Below are 27263 nucleotides of genomic sequence, written 5' to 3'. Positions count from 1 at the left end.
TAATCCAGAGAAACACCACGTAGTACAAGCATGCTCCGTTTTAAGGAAACCCTGTATTTGGAGAGGCCTAAACTTGAAGTGAAGAGCACAGATTTGGTTTCCAGATGGCCTGGGCTCAAATCCTGGCTCTGCCACTTACCTGCTCTACTACGTATCTTTTTCAGTGTGCCAGTTTTCTCATCTCTAAAGTGGGAATAATAATGGTCGTTCCTCTCAGTTTTGTTGCAAGAGTTAACCGAAAGATTCTAAGGGAAGCATTGGCACTTAGCAAACACTAGTTAAAGATTGTTACAAGGAAGGGCAGAATGGGCACACAAGGGCTTGTGAGTAGGAAGGAATGGGTCCGAGCATGCCTTTGCATGAAGGCAGAGCCATGTAGAGGGGCTGTGAGGTAGTACCCTGGGTTGCTGAAAGCTCAGAGCTTCCCTTCCAGCTATCAGGGCAGACAGGAGGGGCCTGGACCCAGCAATCCATTCAGCCCCGTCATGATACCCTGGGGATTCTTGCTTCTCCTCCATTGAAACTGCTCTCCCTGCTCTCCAGAGGCAGAGAACTCCAGTGAACTCCCTGCAGGCGACTCCCTCCAACCTGGTGAGATGAGAAATTAATCTCCCTTTAATCCTATACTTAACGTACAGGATTCCTTTCCCCAGCGAGACAATGAAATTAATCTGCCACTAATTTTCTGTTTGCCAACCCTAGGTTGCAGCATTTCTAACTCTGCTTTTCCAACTGTCTTGAGTCGGGGGAAACAAAGACCTAATCTCTTCTCTGAACTTGTTTATTCTGTCTTCAAAAAATGAATCACGCTGGCATTTCGCTCTACTGGTTTGGGGGAGGAGGGTGGAATGAGGTTTCTCTATCTCCCCCGGAGGCCATGGATTCCAGGCCTGTCTCTCTAGCCTCTCCCCAGCTTTCTGGGTGTGAGGGGATTAGGGGCCCCTATGATCTGTCTGCTTACTCTGAGTCTGAATGTATCAGTCACAAGGTGACTAACAGGCCACCTCCTTGGGAACTGGGTGGGAGGGGGAGGCCCCTAAGTTTGAATGCCAAGTTCTTGAGCGAGGCTAGGACCTGGGTCCCTTCCTCCCAGGCGGTGTTGTGAGGGCAGGTGCGGGAATCATGACCTGGCCCCATCTGCCTGCCTTTCTAACCTCTATTCCCAGCACCTAAGCCTCCAGCCACACCAACCTCCTGCCATTTCCTGAGCATGGTACCTTCCAAGCCATTCCCTCGGCTTGGCCCCCTTTTCCCCTGCACAGGGTAGGGCTTGACCTCTCCGTGCCTCAGCAAAACAGGAATAATAATAGTATCTTCCACAGGGGTGGAAGTGAGGACTAAATGAGAATCTCCCCTAAAGACCTAGAAGTGCATGACATTAGCAAGTGCTCGATAAATGAGAACCAGGATTGTCATCACCTGACTCGCATGTCCCCACCTCTGGGACATCTCAATCCCCCAGCAGAAAGAAAGATCCTTTCCTCTGGAGGCCCCAAGGCTCCCCCGAGCCTCTGTGGAATCCTCATTCTGCTGCTGACAGTGGGGTGAGGGAGCATAACCTCTCTGCATTTCATTTTCCTCCCACTGTGGCGTAGAAAGAATGATAGTGATGACCTCATCCCGGGTTGTCAGGAGGATTAAATGAGATGATGCTCATTAAGGGCTTAACATAGGGCACGACCTCAGGCAGTAAATCAGTGTCCTGAGGTGTGGTTATGATGGTTAATAATTAATGAGCATGCATTGTGAAGTCTGTCTTCCCCCAGCAGAAACTCCCTGAAGGCAGAGGAGGGCCTCAGTCTTCCGGGGGGCTCTTGGTGGCCACCTGTTGGGTGGGAACAAGGCCTGGTTCCTGAGCATGGTGGGTGAGGCTGGCTGGCGGAGGGTGCCCTCCTGTCCTGAGCGCAGGCCACTCTCACTGTTCAGCATAGTGTCCTTGGAGCTGCCCCCTGGACCCTGCCTGAGCAAGCTTGGGCCCCAGCCCGGGCCACCACTGGCCTTTTTGTCTTCACTGTCGCCGATGAGCTGCACCGTGCACCTGGTAATGGTCATGACCACATCCCTCTCACTGTTCCCATCACCCTGAGCCGTGTCACTATCCTGTCAGCACCAAGCCTAGAGTGTCACCGCTGAGGGAGACCTTGGAAACCATCTGCTCCCATATCCCAGACTTGTGCTTGAAAACTAAAGATGAGAGAGGTGCTCCAACTGGCCTAACACCACACAGCAAGTTGGAGGCAGTGCCAGGATTGAATCCAAAGCCTCTTGACTCCCACTGCAGGGCTCTTCCCAACACTTTGCTGCCTGTCACTGCTTCACCAGAACCCCTGTCATCGTGCTGCAGAGGAAGGACACTCATTTACTGAGCATCAACTATGTGCCAGATACAGTGTAGGCTTGTGTATTAGCTCAGTCACTCCTCCCAGCACATCTGGAAGGGGTGATGTTATGTTCCCCATTTTACAGGTGAAGAAACTGAAATCACTTGATCATGATCACAGTAAGGCAATGATATAGCTGGAGTTGAAACCCAGATCTATCTAAGTCTATATCCAGTGCTCTTTCCGTTCTCCTTGAAACTTCCTTTGGAAAGGCTGACACAGCTGGGCCCCAGCCCTGGGTGGATGGGTGGGAGCTGCCAGCCCAGCATCTTCATTCCTTGCTCTGCTGTGGACAGACATGGAGGACCTGCGGACGACCAAATTACAGACAGTGACAGGACTGATGAACAGCCAGGCCTGGTTCTCCTGCTGGGGGTTTCCACTGCCGGGGTGACCCAGCCTGTGGCCTGTCCACCTGGACAAAGTCCTGCCCCACCCCTGCCTGTGGGTGGGTGGGGTGGTAGTGGGCTGGGGCCAGTGGAGCAGCAGAGACTAGGGCCGTGCAGCTGCCACGAGCCTCAGGCCGGTGGTGCCAGGAACGGGGCAGGAAGTGGTTTGTGGGGAGTGGTGGCAGGGCTTGGGCTGTGCGATGTGGCTCTGCCTGAGGTTTCTGCTCTGGAAACCTGACTCATGTGGACAAAGACCAGGCTGCCCCACTTCCCCAGGGGGCAGTTAGAGCAATTACAGGCCCTGGCATGGTGAGGCCACGGGGGGTGTGCTCTCAGGGGGAGACTGAATAGGGACCCAGGAACCCAAGACTGCCCCAGGGGTCAGTGATTTCACCACTGGCCGGGTGGGTGGAGGGTGTGTGGGAGGACGCATCCACGCAGGCAAGCACTGGGCTGAGCAGCAGGGAGGAAGCCAGTGGCCATGTGCTTGGCCTGTGGGGAGGGTCTCATGGAGTCTGGAGTTTGGGGCCCGAGCCCCAGCTTGGTTCTCACTTGAGGTTCGCAAGCCCCAGCTTGGTTCTGACTTGGGGTTCTTGAGCCCCAGCTTGTGAACTTGGGCAAGGACCTTCCTTTCTCTGAGCCTCACTTTCTTTCTTTATCTCTAAAATGAGGTTTCCACCAGCTCTAAGAAGTAGATGACTTTGCCCTGCCCCCACCCAATCAAAGGAGCCTACAAACCACAAGGGAGCAAAATAACAACACGGAAAACCACAGCCAAGAAGTCATAACTGCTGGAGACAGGCTAGGCCCTGCTCTGAGCCTCTGCATGATTTCCATAGCCTTCCAGCAGCCCTGGTATGCCCCTCTCACAGAGTAGGAAACAGACCAGAGTATTACTAGGGATCCACGTTGGGAGCTCCGGCCTACATATTACAGATCGGGGACCTCTTCCAGGTGTGAACCAAGGATGCTGGCAGGTCCCACCTCCTCCCAGGGGTCCCCCAGGGGCCCCCTCCCCTTACCTGGGTGCGCTGGGGACCTTGTCACCTCCTTCCCATCCTGCATCTGCAACCATTAGGGTCACGCCAAAGGAGCATGGAATTTCCTCTCCTGGTTGTTTTGGAAAACAGGAACTCTGGATCCTGCCCTGCAGCAGATATTCTTTTTTTTTCTAAGTTGTCTCTTATCTTACCAGAACCCCTATGTGTTCCCCACTGCCCTCCTCTGAACCCCTGTCTCCGGTCACACACCAGGAGGACATGACGGAATCAAAGGAGACTTTATAGACCAAACTGGGAGGCTCTGGAGAGTTCTGGGGAGTGTCTTCAGAGAGCAAGGGGCTGGGAGGGGCCAAGTGCCCAACTCTGGAACCCTGGCCGCTCCTCTACCATGCCCATGGGGGTCTGTGTGTTCCGCTTGCAGTTTTATGCCAAGGAAGTGTTGTCCCACAAAACACACTTCAATATCCCTGATTGAGTTCAACGTTCCCATTTATGGAATGGTGAAACTGAGGCCCAGGGAAGGAAATGACCTGCTGGAGACCCTGTAGCTACTCAATGGCACAGCTGGGACTGGAACTCAGGGGTCCTGATGGCCGACTCTGTGCCTTCCTGAGCTCTGCCCAGGCAGATGGTGGGACTCGAAGTCAGACCAGTTGCTGCCTGCCTTGAGCAGGAACTGCAGCTCCTCTTGACTGTCAGAATGTCCAAGAGAGACCTTTTGGATTGTGTGAAGCATGGCTACTAAGTCGGGTGAAGCCAGCTCGTGTTTTTCTCTTGGTGAAAGTGGAGCAGTTCTGGCCGGAAACAGCAGATCTTCTAGATGAGATAATGCTAGCAAAGCGTTTAGCAAGAGTTTCTGCATGAAGTAGGTACTTAGAACTGTGAACTGAGGCAGAGAAACAGCTCTGGTTGTCTACACAGAATCACCTTCTCACTGTGTGACTCATGGAGCAGTATCTGAGGGGGAGGACTTGGCTTGAGGACAGGAGGGAAGGCCAGAATTTCCTTCAGATGCTGGGTCCACGGTGGCCAGTCTCCCCTCCCCTCAACCCAGGGCTGAGTGAATACGTGGGAACACTGGTTTGTGGGTGCAAGGATTCCTGAATCCAGACCAGTGGTCCTGGGCCCTATCTTAATGCGTCACCAGGTCTTCCCGCTGGGCCTCACTTTCCTCCTCTGTGACATGGATGCTTTGGGTTGGATGGTCATTCTCAACCCTGGCTGCCTGGAGAATCATGGGGGTGACTTTTAAACAATTCTGAGGCCCGAGCCTCACCTTAGGTCAAGGGAACCTCTGTGGGTGCTTCTGAGCCTCTGTAGTTTTGATTCTGATGCCCAGTGAAGGGCAAGAAGCACTGAACTGGATGGCTCTGGGCTCCCTGATGATTGGCACAGGACAGCAGCATGGGACCTCACTAGACTGCTGTGAGCTGGGCTGTGCTTCTCTCGGCATGTGTGTGGATGAGTGACAGAGCTGATGGAGTGTCCTGCTCAGCCGGAAGCTGTCTCCCAGCATGGTGGACATTTTTCTCCCATCAGATCGTAGGTGAGGGGCAGAGGCAGGTCCCTGGGTGCTGTAGGAAAGAGGGCACACCAGGGATCGGTCTCCAGGGCTGAGACCACAGAAACCTCATTCTTCTCCCTGCTGGGGAGTCTGGCCCCCACTGATAACAGCATGACCCCCAGGGAGCTCCCAGCTCTGAGGCTGACTCCTTCAGCAGGGGTCAGGCCATCCTCAGCCTTGGGACTCCTGAGCCCTTGGTCCATATCCTGGTGGGCAGTTTGGGCTGGGGATGCAGCAGGAGCCCATGTGGGGCCAGCATCCAAAGCCAGACCCCCAGGATCCAGTTCAGATTCTGCAACCTCTGGACCTCAGTGATCTCATCTGTAAAATGGGGCGATAATCCACGCCTAATGTGGTGTTAGGAATTCTGATAGATCTTCACAGAGAAGGTCAGTGAGCCCAAGCCTCAGGGACGGTGACAGGAGGGGGCATAGAGGCTCAGGGTGGAGGGGTCAGATCACATGCAGCTTGGAAAGCTGAACTCAAGGAGTCTTTATGTAGACAGCAGAGCATCTCTCAATCTATCTGTGGTTTTCACATGTACATGGGTGAATATTTTCACCAGTGGATCCCTTTAAAAATGGTAATTTTACAAGGGGCCCCAGTTTATTAAGTATGGATAAGTGGAACTTGGATGGTCAGCTCCCCACCCCTACAGTGGCCTAACTGGGGAACAAATCTGAAACCACTGGCCTAGAGCAGGAGGATGCACATTCTCCATCTCCTTCTGAGGTTCGGCCCTGAGGAGATGGGTCTAAAGTGCAGCAGAAACGGGTTGGATAGCAGGGAGCACTTCCCAGCAGTGGGGTTGGTAAGTGCTGAGCTTCTGGGGGCGCTGGTATCTTAGTCCTCCCTAGGCAGGAGGGGGTGAGCCATAGCCCCTTGAGGGCCTCAGCCTCCTGCTTCCGGGGACGGCAGGCAGGACCCCCTTCCTGCTCTGGCACTGGGTTCTGGGGAGAAGTGGGGAGAGCTTCTCCCAGGAAAGTGGGACTTGGGCCATGTGGCTGGATCCTCTGAGGGGCACGGAGGCCTTGAGCTGGGGAAAGAAAGAACTTTCTTTCTCCTTCCCTTTGTTAACTCAGTCAGAGTGCAATGGGGTGAGGAGGACACGCGGGAGAAGAAAGAGAGGGGAAGTCAGAACTGGGGTTGGAAACCCAGCAGGTGTTTGAGGGGCAGAACTGGGAAGGACCAAGGCCAGAAATTCAAAGGGAGCTGCAGGGGAAGGCAGTGCTCTGGCCAGCTCCACCTTTGGTATGGATCCGGAATCCATTCTTTCCCTCCACCTTCGCCAGGCAACTACACACAAACCACCATCCCATAGGCACCCAGGCATCCCTCCCTGTCCAGCTGAACCCCCCACGTCCCCATTCCCCCGCTCAGCTTATTCCTCACACATTTGTCAGAATAATCCTCAAGAAAACACTCATCCCACTCAAGGCCTGCAGTAACTCCCACCTTCCCATGTGGGTCTCCTGCTTCATCTCCCACCTCTCTCCCCACGTGGCAGGCCTTCAGGCTCTTCCTGCACCCCTCTGGCCCGGCTGCCCCTCTTTCCCATTCGTTCCCCAGTTGCATCTGGTCTAGGGTTGGCTGATAAAATAGAGGATCCTCAGTTAAACTTGAACTTCAAGGTAAACCTTACGTAAGTGTATCCCAAGTGGTGCAGGCATTACTCCCCTGCAATTCAAGTGTGGCTGAACATCTTGTATGGTCATTTGCTAACCTGGCAGCCCTAGTCTAGTCCATCCTCTCTGGACCTAGTATCTCTCAGGTCAAGGATCTTGTGCTTCCAGGCTGTTGATTGGGAGAAGGAAGAAAGCTGTCTTCCATGTATTTTATTTTAAATAAGTTTATTTATTTTAAGTAGATTTACTTTATTTTGTAAAAATCCACTTGTTTTAAGTGGGGTGTCCTGGGAACCATGTTCCCTCATCTCTTTCTTGCCCCTTAGTGACCAGAGGATGAGGATGATAGGAAAATTGGAAGGGATGGGATTTTGAGTCAGAAAAGTCTAGGTTTGAGCTTGAGTGTAGCATCTGTCACTGATTCTGTGACATCTCAGAGCATTGCTTTCACTGCTTTTGTTTCTCTCTAGATGGGGGATAGGACTTCATCTGCCTCCCAGGTGGCTGTGGGATTCATGATGCATAAGTTATGCTTGTGATGGACTCATGTGCTAGCCATGTGATGGGCTAGATTAATAAGGTCCCATTGCCTGTGGTTCCAGAGTCGCCTGGGCTGAAGGGCAGGTAGATGTGGCCTAATCCTTAAGCTCTGTGCTGGTCAGAGGTTTGCTGGGCAAATGAGTGAGTGCCAGATGTCTTTAATTTCTTGGGCCTGCCTGGTTGGCCATGCAGTTCAAGGTTCTGGTCACCAGGGGTCAGGCTTGCACACGGATGGCTGAGTTCTGTCTTTTATGGTGCTCCAGGGAGCCTCCAGTCTGTGAGCTGGAGGGACAGTGAGGATGGGGGGGTGGGTGGCACATTTTAAAAAATGTGGTTCTTGGGGCTGTAGGTCTGTGACCTGCAGATCTGGGAGGTCAAATGTTATTCTCTCTCATATTTACATCTTGCTTGGTACCTTCTGGAGAGATCCTCATCTCTTTGGCCCTTCACCAGGAGACCCCATGGAGGATTGGGTTAGGTGGCCGGGTTTTGGAAAGAACTCTGGGCAGGGGTTTTGAAGAGCATTTGGGTCTTAGCTCCAAGTCTGCCCCTTACTAGTGTCCTTGTTAGGCTCTATTACCTCCTAGGCCTAAGTTTCTTCTTCAGTGGAATAAGGTAAAAATACCTCCCCTGCAGGGATGTGTCAAGATCAGTGAGTAGAGGTGGGGCAGGGATAACTTTTCGAGGCTAATCCAACCCCTGTCTAGAATGGCTTATGATGACAATGCAGAAGTAAGAGAGAAACACAGGGAAAGAGCAAGTGTTGTCACGGGACATCATATAGTCCCTTGCTAAGTTGCAGAAGTGAGCAGCAGGGTTCGGAGGAGGGAGGGGGCAGTCCAGAGAGGGAAATTTGCTGACTTGAGCTCACATAGCCAGAGGGACAAGCGCAGGGTCCACTGGACACCTCACATCCAATGCTGAGCTGGGCGTTGGAAATGAACAGTAGATCAGGCACCCAAGGCAGGTGTGCCCAGCTGATCCAGGCCACAGCATGCAGGCTGCTGAGCCACTGGAATTTCAGATTCAGTTCTGTGTGTCTCCTGGGCACCTGCTCAGGCAGTGGGAGCGCATTCTCTCCAGGCAGCTGCGTGTGCTTCCCATGCAGTGCAGTGAGCAGCAAGGCGGCTTCAGTCTTTGGTCCAGGCACGGACCCAGCACCCAGAGAAAGCAATTTTCCTGCTCACGGTTGCCTGGCCTCCTCCAAGAACCTCACATGTCCATGTTGCTCAGAGAGAAAGATGGATCACTCTGGGGGTTCCTGGAAGAGTTGCTGTCTTTGAACAGGCCCTCTCTTGCCAAGTCCCCTGAACAGGCCCTCTCTTGCCAAGACCCCTGCCTTCCTCCCGGCCACCAGCCTACTGCCCCTCCGCAGGAGGAGAGTAAGTCCTGGGCCTCTGCTCTCTGGCCTCAGTCATAGTGTGGCTGGGTTGCTCTGGGGACCCTGAGGTTCTCGGTCACGGCCTGTCTCAGGGTAGGTCCCCATGGATTGCCCTCCCAGCCCTGGCCGGGTTGCTGTGGTTTCCCCATCAGTAGAAATGACTCCTTACCCACAATTGCATCAGTCCCTCCACAGACGCAGTGAATCATGTTGCAAGATGTGGTTATGGACTGCGCCCTGTGCTCTGGTTAGGAGCTGGTTGGGCCAGGCCAGGGGTGAGGGAAGTGTGGGGGGTTGACCACGTTTTGACACGAACTTGGGAGAGGAAAGAAAAACCCAGGAGAGGGCCTCCAGGGGTGGGGTGGGGTATGTGTGAGTTGACACTGAACTCATCACCCATTGGGAGGAAGCAAGTATCCAGTGACCTTAACCGAGACCACACTGGGGAACCTTCTGGCTTACTCAGCCCCTGGCCCTACCGCTACCACCAAGAGAAAAAGAAGTGAAGAGAATGAGCTGGTTCATCCTCTAGCGCGTTGCAGCAGCGTGAGGGAAACCAGGGAGATGGGTTGGTTTGCTTTCTTCCTCTTTCTCTATTTGAACTCCCTGGCTTGCTTCCCGTCAGCTGACACATGGTGGCCATGGGCTGAGAATGTCCAACCTCAAGATGAATTTCTTCCCTCTCTCCACTTCACAGGCCAGGCTCATAGCTACCCCTGGGTAGGAACTATCTGCAGGGAGGGGTAAAGACTCCAGCTGCTTGGAGTTCTATGACCCTTCCCAAAGGCAGATCTACCCATTTTTCAGTGGAGAAGATGAGGCCAAAGGGAAGTTACCGGATACCTTGCTTCCACCCCACTCTCCCATGCCCTCCTGTGTAGCTGAGCTCATGGCATCAGAATCTCAGGACCCTTCAACACTTTCCAGCTGGGCAAGATGGGAGTGAGTGGTTCTGTGTCTTCTTGTTAATTGTCCATGCCTTTATTTATTTATTTATTTTTAATTTTTAGATGGACATAAATAATCGTACATATTTATGGGGTACAGTGTGATGTTTTTATACATGTATACATTCTGTAATGATCAAATCAGGGTGTTTGGTGCATCTATCACCTCATACATTATCATTTCTTTGTGGTGAGAACATTCACAATCCTCTCTTCTAGCTATTCTAAAATATATGATACAATATTGTTAACCATAGTCACCCTACTGTGTAATAGAACAGCAGAACTTGTTCCTCCTATCTGATTGTAGCTTGGTACCTATTGACCAACCTCTCAATGTGCCCCCTCCCCTTCTCCTCTCCAGTCTCTAGTAACCACCATTCTACTCTCTAATTCTATGAGATCAACTTTTTTAGATTCCTCATGAGTGAGATGGTGTGGTATGTATCTTTCATCCACATTGCTTCAAATGATAGGATTCCATTTTTTTATGGCTAAATGGAATTCCATTGTGTATGTATGTATGTGTGTGTGTGTGTGTGTGTGTGTGTATATATATATATATATTTATATATATATAAAGGTATCATGGTATCTTTATCTAATTATCCATTGCGGGACACTTGGGTTGATTCCATACCTCTTCTCTGCAGGGGGCAAGGCTGTGCAATGGCTCAGAGATAGCCCAGCAAATGCTCTGTAATGAGACTTGGAGTTTCAACCTCACTGTCTGGAGCAGAAGAGAAATGGGAAATATGACATATGGAGGTGCCACTGAAACAAAACACCCCAAAATCTTGAGTCAACACAGTGGGGCTAGCACTCTGGAGTCCCCACTGGAACTGCAGTGGGTTTGTCTGAATGACAAATACACTTGTGTAAGTCACCGACATGTAGAGGGCTGTTTGTTACTGCAGCATAGTCTACATACCCTGACTTTGCAATGCCAAGCTAAGGAGATTGGCCTTGATTCTGAAGGTCATGGGAAGAGATTCAAGTCTTGGGAAAGAATGGCAGGGCCTAGATCCAACACTTGGGTTAAGAAGGTGGTTTTTCTTCCTTTTAGATTGTGAGCTTCCTGGGTACAGCAATATATCTGGGGTTGTTTTTCACCATTAAGTATACCTGGGGCCTAGAACGGTGCATGATACATGACAGGTGCTTGTTCAGAATTTGTCTTCTCTCCTTCTGCCTTTAGTTTCTTCCTTCTCGAATTTATTCTTCCTCTCTTTATCTTTCATTATTTAATCCTTCCTTCATGCCTTAATTTCCTCCACAAATATTTAGGAAGTGCCTCCCATGCCCCGGGCACTGCGTTTTACATATGTTATCTCCCTTTTATGCCATTCTTGACAGAGAGGTCCTTACCCTCACTTTACAGAGGAGGAGTGTGGGCCCTGCGGTCTTTGCCCTCTCCCTGGCATTTTCATCTTTTATTTACTCTCTTCATCTTTATCTGGGACCCACTGGGAGGACTCCCTAGCAGTGCTAGGGAGAGGTAGAGGGATGCATCTAAACACAAAAAGGCATGCTTCTGCCCTCAGGGGACCTCAGGCTGAGGGGAGGCACTGTCACAGCAGTGCACGGCTGCCATCCGGTGTGGCACTCCACCAGAAATACACATAGGGTGCAATGAGCACATGGAGAACCCTTGAGCTGACACTTAAGCAGGGTCTCCAGGAGTCTGAGGTTGGGCTCAGGGTGGGGAGTGGAATGGGATGGAGAGAGCAACATGAGCAAGGGCAAAGGGGGGTAAGAGAGCCTGGTTTAATGACACCTTCTAGTCCCCTCTAGCTGGTGGGGCCATGTGACTAGTTCTGGCCCATGAGTTGTAAGCAGGGCAGAACTCATGGAAGTCACTTGCAGACACAGCATTTAATTGCAGGTGCAAGACCCTCCAGGCTCTGTTTTCCTTCTGGTGTGGAGACTGGTGAATGACAGCTAATTCAATGTGACTGGAAGATAAAATAAGCGAGGAAGACCTCTGGGAGTTAAGGTGGGGAGAGCAGATGGGACGTAAATTACAACATTTATAGACATTCAGAAGGCTAAAGATGGCAAAAACATTGTATCTTAAAAGGCAACTGTGTTGGATTGGTGGTGACTGCTTGAAGCACTGTGTTGAGAAAGATTCTGAGGCTACATCTAGGAAAAAGTGCTGTGATCCATGGGTGCTATCTTCCACGGGCCTGGGAGTTGGGAGCGACAGCCTGCACGTCCTGCATTTTCCACTTTTGCTTTGCTTTGAGAGGTGCAGAGTCATGGGAAGAATTTAAGCAGGAAAATGATGGGGCCTGGACTACTGATTAGAGAGATCATTCATTCCTTGACCAACATAAAGGAACTAAGTGGAAGAGACATGATTGGAACCCAGGTCAGTCCGATAACAAAGCCTTCGTTCTTAAAACTCCCCTGCCTTCTGAGAGAAGTTTTTTCCTTGGCCAGGGAAAGTGTATTTCAGTGTGGAAGCTCCCAGTTTGGCTTGTCAATGATCTTTCTTGCTGCTTCTTCCTTTCTCTTCTTATCAGCTGCTCCTCCCTGGTGCACCTCCTCCTTTTGTTATATCCCTAGGCCATCTGCTCAAGCAGGGATTCCCAGCCAGAGAGCTGTGGCTCACTCGTGTGCCACGGACCCTTCTCAGCTGTGAGAGGTCAAACCTCAATCAATGGGTAAAGCTTATTTACTTGTTTATTTTTGTGCAACTAAGAGGGAGATGTCTGCAGGAAGAACACTGAGCTGGATGTGGGCTACTATAGCAGAATATCAAGGCATGAGGCAAGCAGGCTCTGCTCATCACAGTCACTGAGGCTCAGGCTGAGAGAACAGTCACTGTCTTGACCCTCACCAGTCTCCACACCAGAAGGAAAACAGCCTGGAGGGTCTCGCACCTGCAGTTAAATGCTGGGTCTGCAAGTGAGAACTGCTCTGCTCACAACTCATGGGCCAGAACTAGTCGCATGGCCCCACCAGCTAGAGGGGACTAGAAGGTATGAGTTCACCTTGTACCTGGAATGTGGGGAGCCAGAGGATCTGGTGAGCAGCTCTGTCAGGCACCACCATATACCTTGTGCCCGGCAGAGTAGGGGAGGAGCAAATTTTTGATGAAGATGGTGTCAGCCTAAGCATCCTTCCACAACAGCTCTTGCTAAGGCCCAAGTGACCTGCATGTTACTCCACCTGGTAGACACTTTTCGGTCCTCATTTTCCTTAACCTTGCTTGTCACACTGCACTATCCTTCTTAAAACGTGTTTCTTGGCTCAAGCACACGTCGTTTAACTGACTTCCTTCCTATCTCTTGCATTACTGCTTCCCTGGCTCCTTTGCAACTTTTCCCTTCTTCTACTGGTCTTGCATTTTGGAGATTCTCAGGGTGTGGACCTCTTTCCTCAGCAGATATCATCCACTGCCTTGCCTTGAACAATCCCCTTCATCTAGATGACTTGACTTGCTTTGGATCTCCATGTTCATGTGTTCTGCTGTCTACTTGAAATCTTCTCAAGAATATGTCAACACTAGCTCCAATTTATTATGCTTAAAACCAAAGTCATGACCTCTTCCCCTCCACCCCTGGTCCCTTCCAGGGTTCTGCATCTCATTGAATAGCAACACCATCCACCTGGTCATAGGATCCAGAAACCCAAGAGTCACGCTTGATCCTTTCTTCTGTCTGCTACATCCTTCCATTTTAAGTCCCTTAACAACCCCTATTAATTTAGTCTCCAATCCATCCACCCTTCTCCAGCTCCATCACCATCTCCATCAGTGGTCCACGTGGCCACTGTGTCCCACCTGATTGCTGTGAGGGACCCCATGCCCTCCCTCCCTGTTCAGTTACACCCATTTGTTCTTTATGCTGCAGCCAAGGAAATAATGCAAACTTGATCATGCACCCTTCCTTCCCACGATGCTTTAAAGGCTGACAGGCCAGGCATGGTGGCTTACTCCCATAATCCCAGCACTTTGGGAGGCCAAGGTGGGTGAATCACCTGAGGTCAGGAGTTCAAGACCAACCTGGCCAACATGGTGAAACCCTGTCTCTACTAAAAATGCAAAAATTAGCTGGGCGCGGTGGTGGGCACCTGTAATCCTAGCTACTCGGGAGTCCGAGGGGGGAGAATTGGTTGAACCTGGGAGGCAGAGATTGCAGTGAGCCGAGATTGCGCCGTTGCACTTCAGCCTGGGTGACAAGAGCGCAACTCTGTCTCAAAAAAATATAAAAATAAAAATAAAAAATAAAAAAGCCTGGGCGCGGTGGCTCACGCCTGTAATCCCAGCACTTTGGGAGGCTGAGACGGGCAAATCTCTTCATCTGTGTGCTGTTCTGCCCACTCACCCACTCACTGCATTTGTGCACCGCATGTGGCACAGAGGTGGCATCTACATACAGCTTATTTTTATGACTCTTAGACAGCCTGGGGAGGCTAGGAGTTCCAGAGAAGCCTGGCTAACATGGGGAAACCCTATCTCTACTAAAAGAATCGCTTGAACCTGGGAGGCAGAGGTTGCAGTGAGTCGAGATTGCACCATTGCACTCCAGCCTGGGCAACAGGAGCAAAACTCTGTCTCAAAAAAAAAAAAAAAAAAAAAAAAGAAAAAAAGACCTGCCACTGCTCTTAACAAAGAGAGAACTTGTGCAAGATATACAAGGCATGTGTGGTCAGACCTCTGCTTGCTTCTTTGTCTTACATTCATTGCAGTGCCTGGCACATAGTAGGTGCCTGGTAAATGCTTTTTGAATGAATGAACATATGGTATAAGAGAAATGACCAATTGGTCAGATTATTTTGACAATTAAAAAGTAGTGGGGCTGGGCACAGTGGCTCATGCCTGTAATCCCAGCATTTTGGGAGACCAAGGCGGGCAGATAACCTGAGGCCAGAAGTTCGAGACCAGCCTGGCCAACATGGTGAAACCCCGTCTCTACTAAAAATACGAAAATTAACTGGACATGGTGGCATGTGCCTGTAGCCCCAGCTACTTGGGAGGCTGAGGCAGGAGAATTGCTTGAACCAGGGAGGCGGAGGTTGCAGTGAGTCGAGATTGCACCATTGCACTCCAGCCTGGTGACAGAGCAAGACTCCATCTAAAAAAAAAAGTAGTGGAGACCATGGGGAACAGTGGCTCATGCCTATAATCCCAGCACTTTGGGAGGCTGAAGCAGGTAGATTGCTTGAAGTCAGGAGTTTGAGACCAGCCTGGCCAACATGGTGAAACCCCATCTCTACTAAGAATACAAAAATGAGCTGGGCATGATGGTGCATGCCTGTAATCCTAGCTTCCTGGGAGGCTGAGGCACAAGAATTGCTTGAACCTAGGAGGTGGAGGCTGCAGTGAGCTGAGATAGCACCACTGCACTTCAGCCTGGGGGATGCAGCAAGACTCTGTCTCAAAAAAAAAAAAAAAAAAAAAGTAACAGAACAGCAGGGATGGCTTTCCTGGATACTGAGGCTGGTTCAGGGCCCCTCGGGAGCTGACGTGGGACTGTTGCTGTGTTCTGAGCAGCAATGCAGGCTAATCAAAACAGGATGACCCTTTGATAAGCCGCTCTCTGGGACTGGAACCCAGGCAGGCTGAGCTGAGAGCCAATCTCTTCATCTGTGTGCTGTTCTGCCCACTCACCCACTCACTGCATTTGTGCACCGCATGTGGCACAGAGGTGGCATCTACATACAGCTTATTTTTATGACTCTTAGACAGCCTGGGGATGGGACCCAGCAGAAACAGGGAGAAAGGCCACTCGCTGGGGCAGGCAGACAGACTCTTTTCATGGTCACCTTCCTCTCATCCTGGGAGCTCCCTGGGCTGGGGGCAGGTGGGGTGCCCAGAGTAGGCTCAAGGTGGCCTCATTTCCGGGGATCGGGTGAGTCAGTTGTCTCCCTGTGGTCTGAGGGTAACATCAGGAACTGCAATAGTCATCTCTTTCTTTGTGGCTTTGAGGTCTAGGGGTGGGGAGTGAGGGTTCCTGAGACCCTTGGGGCCCATAGGGGAAAGGCTTCAGCCTGCTGGGCCTAGGAGATATAGGGGGACTCTGCAGAACCCACAAGGGTGGCTGGGGAGCCCTGGCCTTTGGGCCTCTCTGCAGCATTGCCCACTCCCCACTGGCCACGTGCTGAGCAGAGGAGTGAAGAATCCAAATGAACAGGGGTCTTACTTCATCTTTTCAACTCGAGAGGAAGCTGCTCGCATGATCTCTGTTTTACAGATAAGGAAATTGAGACTCAGAGAAATTAAGAGATTGGCCCAAGTTCTCATGACTATTAAATGACACAGCCAGGACTCAATGCTAGACCTGCCTGATCCACACAGCTGGCCCTCTTTCCCACCCAATCTTGCCCTCTCTACCTCCTCTTTTAGGGCCTAGAGGAAGACGAAGTGAGAGGTAGAGGAGAAGCAAGCCCCTGTCAGGGTCCTGGCAGGGAATGGATCCACTCGGATGGCTCCAATGAGGGGAGTGAATGCAGGGACTTCTTAGCGAGGGGTGGGCAGGGTGGAGGGGGTGAAGGAGAAATGCTGCAGCTTCCAGAGCCTGGTGAGGGTGTAGGCTGCTACCAGTCCTGGCCTGTTATGGAAACCTGGTGACAGTGGGACCCCTGGAGGAGGAGGCGTGGGCACAGAGGATGCAGGGATGCCAGAGACACCCCCTAACCTCTATCCTCCCTCCTCATCTCCTGCTGGCGCCTCCCTATGGTTAAACCCCAACTGAAACCAGCAGGCAAATGAGCTGGGAAGCTGCACTCCAGAGACCTCAGTCCACAGGGACTGGAGAATGGGAGGGAGGGGCAGGCAGAGACTGGCCACACGGAGACTCGAGGCAGGTGGGGGGTTACGCCATCCACCACTGTGGCAACGACTGAGGTGTTGGCCAGACCCTTTGGAGGGGAATGAATCGGTGAGGACCATGTCTCCTTTTGTTCCTGCCTGTCCTAAACAGGATGGGACCATTAGTGGGCCTGCCATTCTTCCCCACGTCTCCAAGGCTGCCAGGGAAGATGAATCCTTCCTCATCTGGGAGAGCGCCCCAGCCTGAAGCCGTCTTCCTGCTGAAGGGCTGGCTTCTTCTTTCCCTCATCTCACTTGATCCCCCTCTCTCATTCTGTTTCTCTTTTCTCTGTTTCTGCCGCTTTTTCTCGTTTCCTTCTGTTTCTATGTGTGGCTCTCTCTGTTTCTCTCTCTGTTTCTTTTTCTGTCTCCCCCTCTGCAGTGCAGCCAGCTGAGGCAGGCCCTCTGTGCAGGGGTGACAGCTGTGGGTCCCCCCCTGGTTTCTGTCTGACCGCCCTCTGTCCTACTCCAGGCCCCTCTCCCTGAGCCTGGGTGTCTGTGGAGGACTGGCTGAATGAGAAGGCCTGGAGGCCATCTTGAGTGCCACCTCCTTGCCCCAATACACCACCCAGCGCTCAGTCATGAGCATCCTTGGGCCAGATAAAATAAAAACTACCAGGAAGCGAAACCACCTGCTCAGCACTTGGGCAGGCGCCTGGCTGAGGAGCGGGTGGGAAGGCCACCGGGTCAGGCTGGGTGAGTGGGAGGTGGGTGGCCTGGGGATAGCCAGCCTCCTCTTTCCTGGAGGCGATAAGCCCTGGCTGCTCCACTGTGGTAGACATTAAACATTTATGAATTAGTGGCGTTGTGCTGTTTTCTGAGCAATAAGTTTTCATGATGTGTGTTTGGTGAGTGAGACGGCTGCTTGCTGGTGCATTAATCCGGCTCGCCGTCCCTCCCGCCACGCTCCTGTAAATCATCTTGTCCTAGCCATCGGGAGGTGGAGAGGGCAGGGCGGGCACCCGGAGGGAGAGAGGCCTGCCCTGAGCAGGTGGCTGGCAGCAGCTGGGGTGCTGTGGTGGGAGGGACACTAAGGGAGATGAAAGGGGCAGTGAGTGGGAAGGGCCGGGTGCTCCTGTCTGGAGCCACAGGAAAGATTGGGAAAAGCCTGAGGCAGGGCCAGAGTAATCAAATCCCAGTTGCTGCAGCTCATCAAGATGATGCCCTCAGTGGTGTTTTGGCCAGGGAGCCTGAACAGGGTGCAGCAGCCCTCCTGGGGCTGATCGATGCTCTGTGAGGTCTCAGGGGCTCGCCCTCCAGTCTCCAGGCCCTGGCCCCCATGTGGGCTCTTAGGAGTAGGGTGCTGGGCAGGGAGGCTCATTTCCATGCCCCAGTTCTCTGCAGGGCTCATGTGCTCTGAGGGGCACAGCCCTACCCTGGGCACCAGGTGGCTGATAGGGACAGAGCCTTGCGTCCTTCTTCTCTTCTTCCTCCTCCTCCTCCATCTCTTCCTCCTCCTCCATGATCCGGGAAGCAATAGAACAGGCTCAGCTTCACCTGCTCATTCCCACTTAGCAGGAAAAGTGTTCCTTAGCCCGTCTGAGCCTCCTGCAAAATGGGGATTAGAAATTGCAGCAAGATTGTGATGCTCTGAGGATGGTGTTAGGTCAAAAGCTCCAAGGACCCTGGATGCTACCCTTCCCCAGGAGTTTCCTGAGGGCTCCTCATGGCAATGGTACAGAACAGCCAAAGTGACATGTTAGAGAGGTAGAAGCTTGGCACCCAGCAGTGAAAGGCTCTGGGAGCCCCTTCCCCCTAACCCACATGGGGCCCAAATCTCAGTCTGGCTCTGGCCTCTAAGGGGATGGGAGCGGCAGAGGGAGGACAAGACAGAGGGCAGGAGAGGGCATTTGCCCCAAGCCTACTGCCCTGGCCAGGCTGAGGCCTCCTAGACCTGGACAGAGGGTCTTGGGCCCAGTTGCTATGGGGAAGGGTGAAGAGAGGACAGGAGAGGGAGGAGAAAAAGAGAGGGGAGGGAATGGGAAGGGAGGGAAGAGCTCACCAACCAGGCACTGACTGATCCAAAGACAGTCTTGCCAGGAAGGAAAAAGAAAAGAAACCCATTTATAGCTCTGTGACCTCTGTTCTCCTTGAAACCTGCACCCTACAAAATGTGAAATTTGGCCCTTGTGATTGACTCATCCTGGGCAAGAGTAAGGGGTGAGGTGGAGTGGGGTTGGGGTGGGAGTTGGGGGAAGGATCCCTGAGCTCTTGCTGGACCCTGGATCTCCACTTCACACTAAGTCACCAGATGGATAAGACAGTAAATGCATTGCTTGGGGAAGAAACTGCACGTGCAAAGGCAGGAAGGTGTGAAAGGAGTCACTTTTCAAGTCTGAGGAAATCTGGCTAAGCCATTTCAAAAGCCAACTTGAAAGGTCCACAAGGGACTGCCTAGAAGAATGGCTTTCAATAGTGTGAAGCCAGGAGGGAGGAAAGGAAGAGGACATGGCTTCTGCAGCCGCCAAAACCCTGGCCTCAGTGGGAGCTGGGCACATGTACTGGAGCCCTTCCTGGCACAGCAGAGGTGCTGGTGAGGGGCTGGGGCACAGGACTGAGCACTGCAAAGAATAGGTGTCATTCACTCGCTGTGAGGCCACAGCCTAGTCACTCTGCTCTTTGAGTATTGTTTCTGCATTTGTTAGATTATTCCCCCATCATGAGATGACCTTGGTTAGCGGGTAGACTCTTGGGAGCACCTTTGAGGGGAGATAAGGTGGATGGGGAGAGAAGGCCTGGCTGTGCCCAGCAGCGTATGTCTTTAATTAGACCCTAGACCACGAGCCACTAGTATCACTAATCTCTCAGTGACCCTCCCCACACCCACTCCTGTCACTCTAGTCTGTTGTTCATAAAAGCAACCAAGGGGGTCCTTTTACAAACAGATCTGATCATGCCACTGCTTAGAACCCATCAATGGCTGCCCCTTGCTGTTGGGATAAACCCCTGCAGTCGTTTCCTTGGCCTTCAGGGCTCAGGCCAGGTTCTCTACCCACATGGCTCCCTCATCCTGGGCACTCCAGGCTCCCTGACCTCCTGTCTGCTCCCCCACAACACCACACCCATCTTTTCACCCAGGGGTCTTTGCACCAGTGGTTCCCACTTCCAGGAATGTTTTATCCACTGAATTCCTATCGTCCCTCAAATTTCTTAGGCCTGTGAAGCCAGGCCAAGTTCCCTGCCCTGGGCTGTAACCATTCTGTCCTTTTCCTTGAGGGCAAGAACCACAATTGCAACGAAAGGATCAATTGTCTACTTCATCATTGACTCTGCCTTCCCAGCTAAAATGTCAACCTTGGAGGGGCAAGGACCATGTCAGTCTGAATCACCCCTGTATGCTCCAGGAACTCACTGCACTCAAAACATTGGATATTTATGGAAAGATGAGCCTTGGAATGAGATGAATATTGGTAGGATAAGTATTGGAATCAGACAGATCTGGGTTCCAACCTCAACTTTGCCACTTACTAAGGGTGTGACCTGACTGTGAATCTTAGCCTCAGAAGCCTTTGTTTCCTCATTTACAAAATGAGCCTAAAGCTGTTGCTCTTATTAAGCTCTCCATAGGCTAAAGCAAGCCACATCTGGGTTAGTGCCCTGGGCCATGTCATGTGGTCAATTAATATCAGCTCAGTGAACATCACCTCCCTCCACAGAGGCCCTCTGAAAGCCAGGCACACGCTGGACACCTCATTCAAGCCTGGTTGATAGGAATGTGAATTTGCCGAGAGATGGTGTTGCTGGGAGACCCCGTCACCCACCCGTCTCCTCTGGCCGCCCATGGGAACAGAACAGCTTGAAGGGGGAGGTGTGCAGTTTCGCTTTCATAGTTTTCAAACAAGAAGACAAAAAGAGGAAAAATGAAACCACCCGGAAAGCAGCAGGGGCCCATTTTGTCGGCAGCCTGACGTGTTTTGCTCAGCGGGCACTGATGGCCTCCCTCATTTATTTATTTTTTAAGTCCCTGACTCATGAGTCAGTCGGTTGGCTTGGTGGTAAAACGCAACCCACTATCAAGGAAATAGCTGATGAACTACATGGAAGCCGTGCCAACACACCACTCACGACTTCTGAAAATCTCTTGTTTTCTGGCCAGCACGAGCCAACTGGAGCTGTGGTTCCTCGAATTGCTCTCCAAGACCAAATGCCAAGCGCATTTGAGATCCTTCAACAATTGCCTCACCATCGCTGTGCACCGCCAATACATGTTTGCTGTAATTATACAGCGTCCAAAGGAGAGGCACAAAAGACTTGTTGATTTTGGACGGGCTCCGGCCCCGGCGAGGCGAGGGCTGACCTGGGCTCCTGGCAGAGCATGGGCAGGCAGGCCGCCGGCCGCCCCGGTGAGGACGTGACCAGCTGGAGCAAGCATTGAACCGGGGCCATTGCGGCCAGCACCAGCGCGTTCGCCTCGCTCTCCTGCCAGCTGACTCAAGAGCCGGCTTTCTTTGGAGAATAACCCGAAGAGAACAAAATGAGGAACTGGAGTTCCTATAAAAAGAAGCTCGCTCCTTCCTTCAGCCAACAAGTCCCTGAATGATAATCATCTCTGAAGTTGGCCCCCCCTCCTTCCCTCCCTCCCTCTCAAGTCACTAAACATGCTCATTCTCTCTCCTTCTCTCTCTCTCTCTCTCTCTCTCTCTCTCTCTCTCTCTCGTCTTTGCAAGGAAACATCTTGGCTTCAGAGAGGACTTTCCACTGTGGCTGGGGAGCCGCGGCCCATCTGAGCCTCACTTCTCACTTCCTGCCTTCCCCAAACAGGCAGAGCCCAAGAGGTCACCCAGAGTGCGCTGGAGAGGGGGAGAGAGCGTTCACTTGCAGTTACGGATCCTGGTTGCAGCTCAGCTGCCACTGCTAGTGTTTCCTGTGACGTGGGCTTCACAGTTACCATCATGGGGGCTGAGTTTCTCCCTTTGTTGTTCGAGCTAGGAGGGGTGTGTTAGAGCTGTGGTTTCCATGTTCATGCCTTTAAAATTCTTTTAAGTTGGGGCAACACTTATTTGCAGGGAAATTTTGCATGGAACCTCAATGCACCAAACAGAACTGCTTGGTGCAAGTGGAAGTTGGGTCCGGCGACCCCATGCGCGCAGCATGTCCAGCCCAAACCCCTCCCAGTGATCCCCCTGGGCCCCAAGGAGGAAGACTTGGGTGCTGTGGAACACAATTTGAAAACCGCGGTCTCCTTTCACAAAAGTCCCTGCCAGCCTTTGGGTTGGGAGAGGAATCTGTGCCTGCTGAGGGAAATCACCGTGGTTGCCTTTGGATGTCTCAAGTGCACCTGATTCTCCACCCCAGGATGAGAGGATAAATTCAGCAAGGAGAAGACAACCCTCCATAGTAACAACAACAACAAAAATCATTTTGCTCCTGCTGAAGTTTCTTGAGCAACTGGCAGGCCGCCATGAACGTACTTAGGCGGAAAATCACCAGAAAAAAATGATATAATCTGACAGATTTTTCACAGGCTTAAATATTCATGAATTAAAGGAATTGGCAGAATTTTCTACATTATTAGCTTTCATCATGGCTGCAGGAGCAGTTGGTATACTGGCTGCTCTTCAAGATCCATTAATCTCGTCCATCATAAGAGCAGCCATTTTAAAATTAGCTATTTTTACTGAGTGATGGTGTACAGGGGAGATGGGGAAATTGAAATGCGATTCCAGCGTAAAGGTCCTCCCCCTTCTCACTTTAAAAGCAGCAGGAAAAGCCAAGCAGCATCTCAATGGGGAGGGTCAACGTAACTCCAGAAGAGAGGTCTGTGAAATGCAGGCCTGTGGTGTGTTGTAGGGTCCTTCCAGTCCTGCAGATAGGGAGCACGCGTTTGCCTGCCGAGCCCTGAACTCTGGACTGGGTACCAGGAAGGGATTAACATTGATTTTGGTGAGGCAGAGACCAAGAGCCCCAAATAGGGGCTTCTGGGTGAGGAAGACATTTAGACCAAATAGCACAGTCTTTCTACCAGATGGCACTTGGCGTGCGGGATTGCAGAATAGCCGAATAATAATGCTCATTATGAAAGTCAGGGAGTGTGTACTCTGTGCTGGAAGCCACGCTAAGACTGCATCTTCTGGTTCTAGCATCAGGGAACTCGGAAGGTAGACATATATATGTGTGTGTCTTGCACACAGGTTGTCAGTTGGCCATGGTCTCATGGCCAGTGAATGGCAGGGCCAGGATTCAGATCCAGGTGTTTCTGTCTCCAAAGGGAGTGAGAAGATGCTGTGTTGATTGCTGACCTGTGGCACTGAGAAGGCACATTCTCCCAAACACAGCCAAAACTTGGTAGGAGAAAGCTGCTGCTTTTAAACCATGGAGCAAAGTTGTAGTCAGGTCATTCCTGTAGAAACTTGAGGCCCAGGTTGATTTCATCCTCCCTTGCTTTCTTCCTTTTATCCATCTGTCTAACCCCCTTCCTTCCTTCCTTCCTTCTTTTCTTCTATCCACCTTTCCCCTCCCTTCCTCCCTTCCTCCTTCCCTCTCTGTTTTAAGATGTAGGCTTTATTATCATTCAGGTATGTCACGGCCAATAAATCAGGAGCTGATGCCGTGGAAAAGTTTGTTACTCTCAGTTCCAGGAGAAGGGAGCATGCCACGCCATGCGAGGCCACGTGGAGAAACACCAGGGGCGGTCAGGAGGTGGCGGGGGAGGGGAAAACATGGGCAGGAGCCTTTATGGTGGTTTCTGTGGGAATGGATGGGCAGGGCAGGGCAAGCAGGTTTAGGATCGGTTAGTTTGAATAATGTCAAGGTTCTGGGACACAGTCCCTAGTTGTTTGGTACCTGGCCCTGGAGTGATTGGGGTAGGGGAATAGGAGCCCGGAGTGTGACAGCACAGTAGAGGAGGTTGGGAGCAGGGATAGTCTCAGGACTGTTTGCATATTGCTGTGGTTAGAATGTTTGCATCCTCTCCAAAATTATGTTGAAATTTAATCTCCAATGCAATCATATTAGGAGCGGGGGGTCTTTAGGAGGGCTCCATGCCGTGGGTGGGATTAGTGCCCTACAAAATGGCCGGAGGGACCTAGCTAGGTTCTTTTGTCCTTTTTCTCTTCTGCTCTTCTGCCTTATGAGGACACAGTATCATCCCCTCTGGAGCACAGTGTTCAAGGCACCATCTTAGAAGCAGAGACTAGGTCCTCACCTGCCAGACATGGAACCTGCTAGCACCTTGATGTTGGACTTCCAGCTTTCAGAACTGTGAGAAATAAATTTCTGTTCTTTATATGTTACCCAGTCTGTGGTATTTTGTTATAGCAGCATGACTGCACTCAGACACATAAGCAAGGCACACTCGTAGGTGAGTCCTTCATGATCTGTAGGACTGACTGGACTATCTATAGAGACTGGGACAGTCTCTCCAGGGTCAGCAAGGCCCCAGATGTCAAAGCATAAGGGCTACAGAAAGAAAGGCATGGTTAATATGCTTCATCCTCCTACCCATCCATCCATTCACCCACTTACCCTTCCACCCATCCATGTACTTATTGAGCTCCTACACTGCTGGGTGCTGAGCTAGGCCCTGCGTACCTCTGCGGGCCTTGCCCTGATTCACTTTTCAGGATGGTGGTAAAATTTGCATGCTCAGCAAAGCCCACTCTTTGCCTATCTGACTTCATCTAAGAAGCAGAGTTCTGGGAGCTTGACCAGGATTTCCCCATGTCACTTTCTGCACTCAGGTCGGCCTTGCTGCTCATGAGCCAGGACTCAAGGAATCACAAAGACATTTCTTGTTTAGGCGATATCCAAAATATTTAACAACCTAGACACAGAGGAGCCAAGCTGAAAAGACGCAGGCCATAAGCAGACTGAACAGACAGATGGGATGCATTTGGGTGAATGTCACCTGCCGGGGTGAGACCAGCCTGCACAGTGCTGCATGGGGACTGGAAGGAGGATAGTGCTCCCTGTTAGGGTGCTTGGGGCCAGCTCTCTTTCTGGGTCCCCGACTTTTTCTGCATGGTTGAGGAGTGATGTCTGTCTGCAAACAGATTGAGTTAGGGAGCTGGTGTTTGGGTAGTATTTCTCACGTTTATCATCAATAATAATGATGATTAGTCATCATAATAATTAATAATTATTTACACTTGTATGATGCTTGTTTATGGAGTATCTACTCCATTGCCAAGTGCCTTATAACAGCTTATAATTATAGCCGAAGTTTACTGAGCTCCACTGGGGGCCAGTTACTGCTGTGCTTAGGACTGTCTGGACATCACCTTGTTCAGCCTATACAACATCCCTGAAAGGAAACAATGGAGTCTCCCTTTTACAGGTGAGGGAGCTGAGGCGAAGAGAGATTGTGAAACCCACCCAGGGCCACACAGTGAGTAAGTGGAAGACGTGAGTCTCACCATTCAGTTCTGTCTGACTTCCACCTCAGGTCTCTCCCATGCCCTCTGGCCTGATCCTGGATCCTGTAGATCCCAGTACCGAGGGAATCCAAGAGTAGGGTCAGAGCCTGGGTTGGGAGACACAGACACTCAGGCAATGGAGCGTTGGTTCCCTGGCCAGCTCCTGGGGCCCCAAAGAAGGAGCAGAGGTGATGGCCTTAGCCTGTCACCAGCTGCATCTGTGTCCCAGCCAGGGGGAAGCAATGGAAGGATGGGATTTCTGGCTCAGGCTCCTGTGAAATCTTGCCTGAAGCCCTTGAGACATAGCCTGACTGAGCCTAAGGCCCCAGCACTGGTACCATGGCCCCAACAAACAAAGCCACCACAATAAAAGCCAGTCTCTGCAGGCTTGGCTATTGAGTATTGGGACTTCTATGGGATTCACAGCTGGCATCAAGAATCTCAGCCACTCCCATCTACCCCGACTCTGCACACTGCTGGTGCTTGTCACCCTGCTAGGAGACACAGGCTGGTACACACAGAGGAAACCCTGGGGTTTGCTATACCAATGCTAGGGAAACCCACTGGGCCAGTTCTTATTGCACATTTTAATATAGCTGAGGAATCGGCTGGTGGACTCAGCGGCTTTTAACATAGGAGATAGGAATGCTGACTGTTTTCCTGCAGCCACAGGCTTGCCTCCTATAGAAAGATCTCCCTAAAGAGTGCCAGATGAAAAGGTTCCCTTTCAACATGATCTCTTGACTACTAAGGGTGGCAGGTGGTGTGGGCCAGTGTGCAGGGAGCCGAGGCTGGGTCCCTATGCATCAGTGACCCTCAGCAGAGGGTGAGGATGCAGGAGCTGAGGGAGGATGGGGGATGCAGAAGGCAGTGTGTCATGCAACAGGGGCTTGCTGAGCACCAGGCCCTGGACATAGCCCTGAGCTCATGCTGTGGGAAAGTGTTGGCCGCTCTGCTGTCCATGCACCCTCTGCATCTACCTGTTGCCCCTAGGAATGAGCCTTGACTCCACGGTGGTGGGAAATGGAGAGAAAGGGACCAGATGCATCATAAGCTGGCCCCAGGCCACCTCTCTGGCCCTGCCTCTAGGATTCCTGCCACCAGAGCCTTCCATTCTATCCTAGTATGCAGCCTGCATTCTAGCCACCCCAGACCACCTGTTCCTTCTCCTTTGTGCCTTTGAACACTCTGAGCCCCCAGCCCTTGCCAGCTTCGCTGGCCCTTGCTGCTTCCTGTCCTCCCCAGCCCGCTGTTCTGTACTCTCTCCTTGTGCCAGGTGAGTTATGATACGTGTTTGTCTCTTGTTACTTGGTGAACTCTGTAAGGGCAGGGCCATCGAGGAGTTTTCTGTGAGTGGATGATGCTGGGACCACATGGGGTTAAAGCTGACGCAGTGAAGCGCTCAGGCCCCTCTCAGCCTGCAGAGGAGCAGTGTTTGGGGCACTGGAGGGATTGGTGGGCAGGTATGCTCGTGGGTCCCTGACTGTGTAAGTGAGCAGGCAGCAAGGACCAAGTGAACTGCCGGAAAGACCATGGGAGGGAATGGTGAGAGATGGAGACGATGCAAACACCTTGGCTCCTGTGTCTTATATGGCTTAGATTTTTGGCTGGAGTGGGATAGGGAGGTAGGAGAGACCTCTGCACCCTCACCCTCATCCTAGGCACTCTGTCTCTTGACTCACCTCCAAGAGCCAGCAGGCCCCTGGTGCTGCAGGATGGTGAACTCCTCGGCTGGGGCTCCAATCTCTGCAGGACGCTAACTTGCTGGGTGACCCTAAACATGTTGCTTCTCCCTCTAAGCTTAAATTTGCAATCTCTAACCTCCTTCCTGTAGCAGGTTGCATGGCACACATGAGCATGCTCAGGAGGCAATGCATGCTGTAGGTGGTATGGTGAGGTTGATCTAGGGTACAGTTACTCTGATGGAGCCTCATCCTGCATGTTCCTGGACTCGAAGCAGCCTTTCTGCTCTGTTCTTTGGAAGGTGGTAGAACTCTAGGACCAGTAGAGGCCAAGAGTCACATGCCTTGGGCAGACCCAGGCCAGCCCAGCCTTCTAGTAGCAGCATCAGTGGGGAGAATTTCAGCCCTGGTGTTCTTCTTTCTCTCTCACTATCTCTCTGCCTTGATCTCTGTCTCTTTGTTTCTGTGTCTCTCTTTCTTTCTTTCTTTCCTTCTTTCTTTCTTTCTTTCCTTCCTTCCTTCCTTCCTTCCTTCCTTCCTTCCTTCCTTCCTTCCTTCCTTCCTTCCTTCCTTCCTTCT

The 27263-nt window shown here is 51.7% G+C and overlaps 1 long non-coding RNA gene across 1 annotated transcript; it reads left to right on the top strand.

Annotated features, from left to right (window-relative positions):
* The first annotated feature begins 9527 nt into the window (after positions 1–9527).
* On the top strand, positions 9528–13848 carry LOC111548425. The gene is made up of 3 exons (XR_002733403.2): positions 9528–9823; positions 10482–10706; positions 11714–13848. It is a non-coding gene; the product is annotated as an uncharacterized LOC111548425 (long non-coding RNA).
* Positions 13849–27263: the final 13415 nt, after the last annotated feature.

The sequence above is a fragment of the Piliocolobus tephrosceles genome, chromosome 6 (genome assembly GCF_002776525.5).
Source record: "Piliocolobus tephrosceles isolate RC106 chromosome 6, ASM277652v3, whole genome shotgun sequence".
Classification (NCBI taxonomy): Eukaryota; Metazoa; Chordata; class Mammalia; order Primates; family Cercopithecidae; genus Piliocolobus; species Piliocolobus tephrosceles.
The sequence above is the reverse complement of the archived record's forward strand: the minus strand, read 5'-3'. Positions and strand labels throughout refer to the sequence as shown.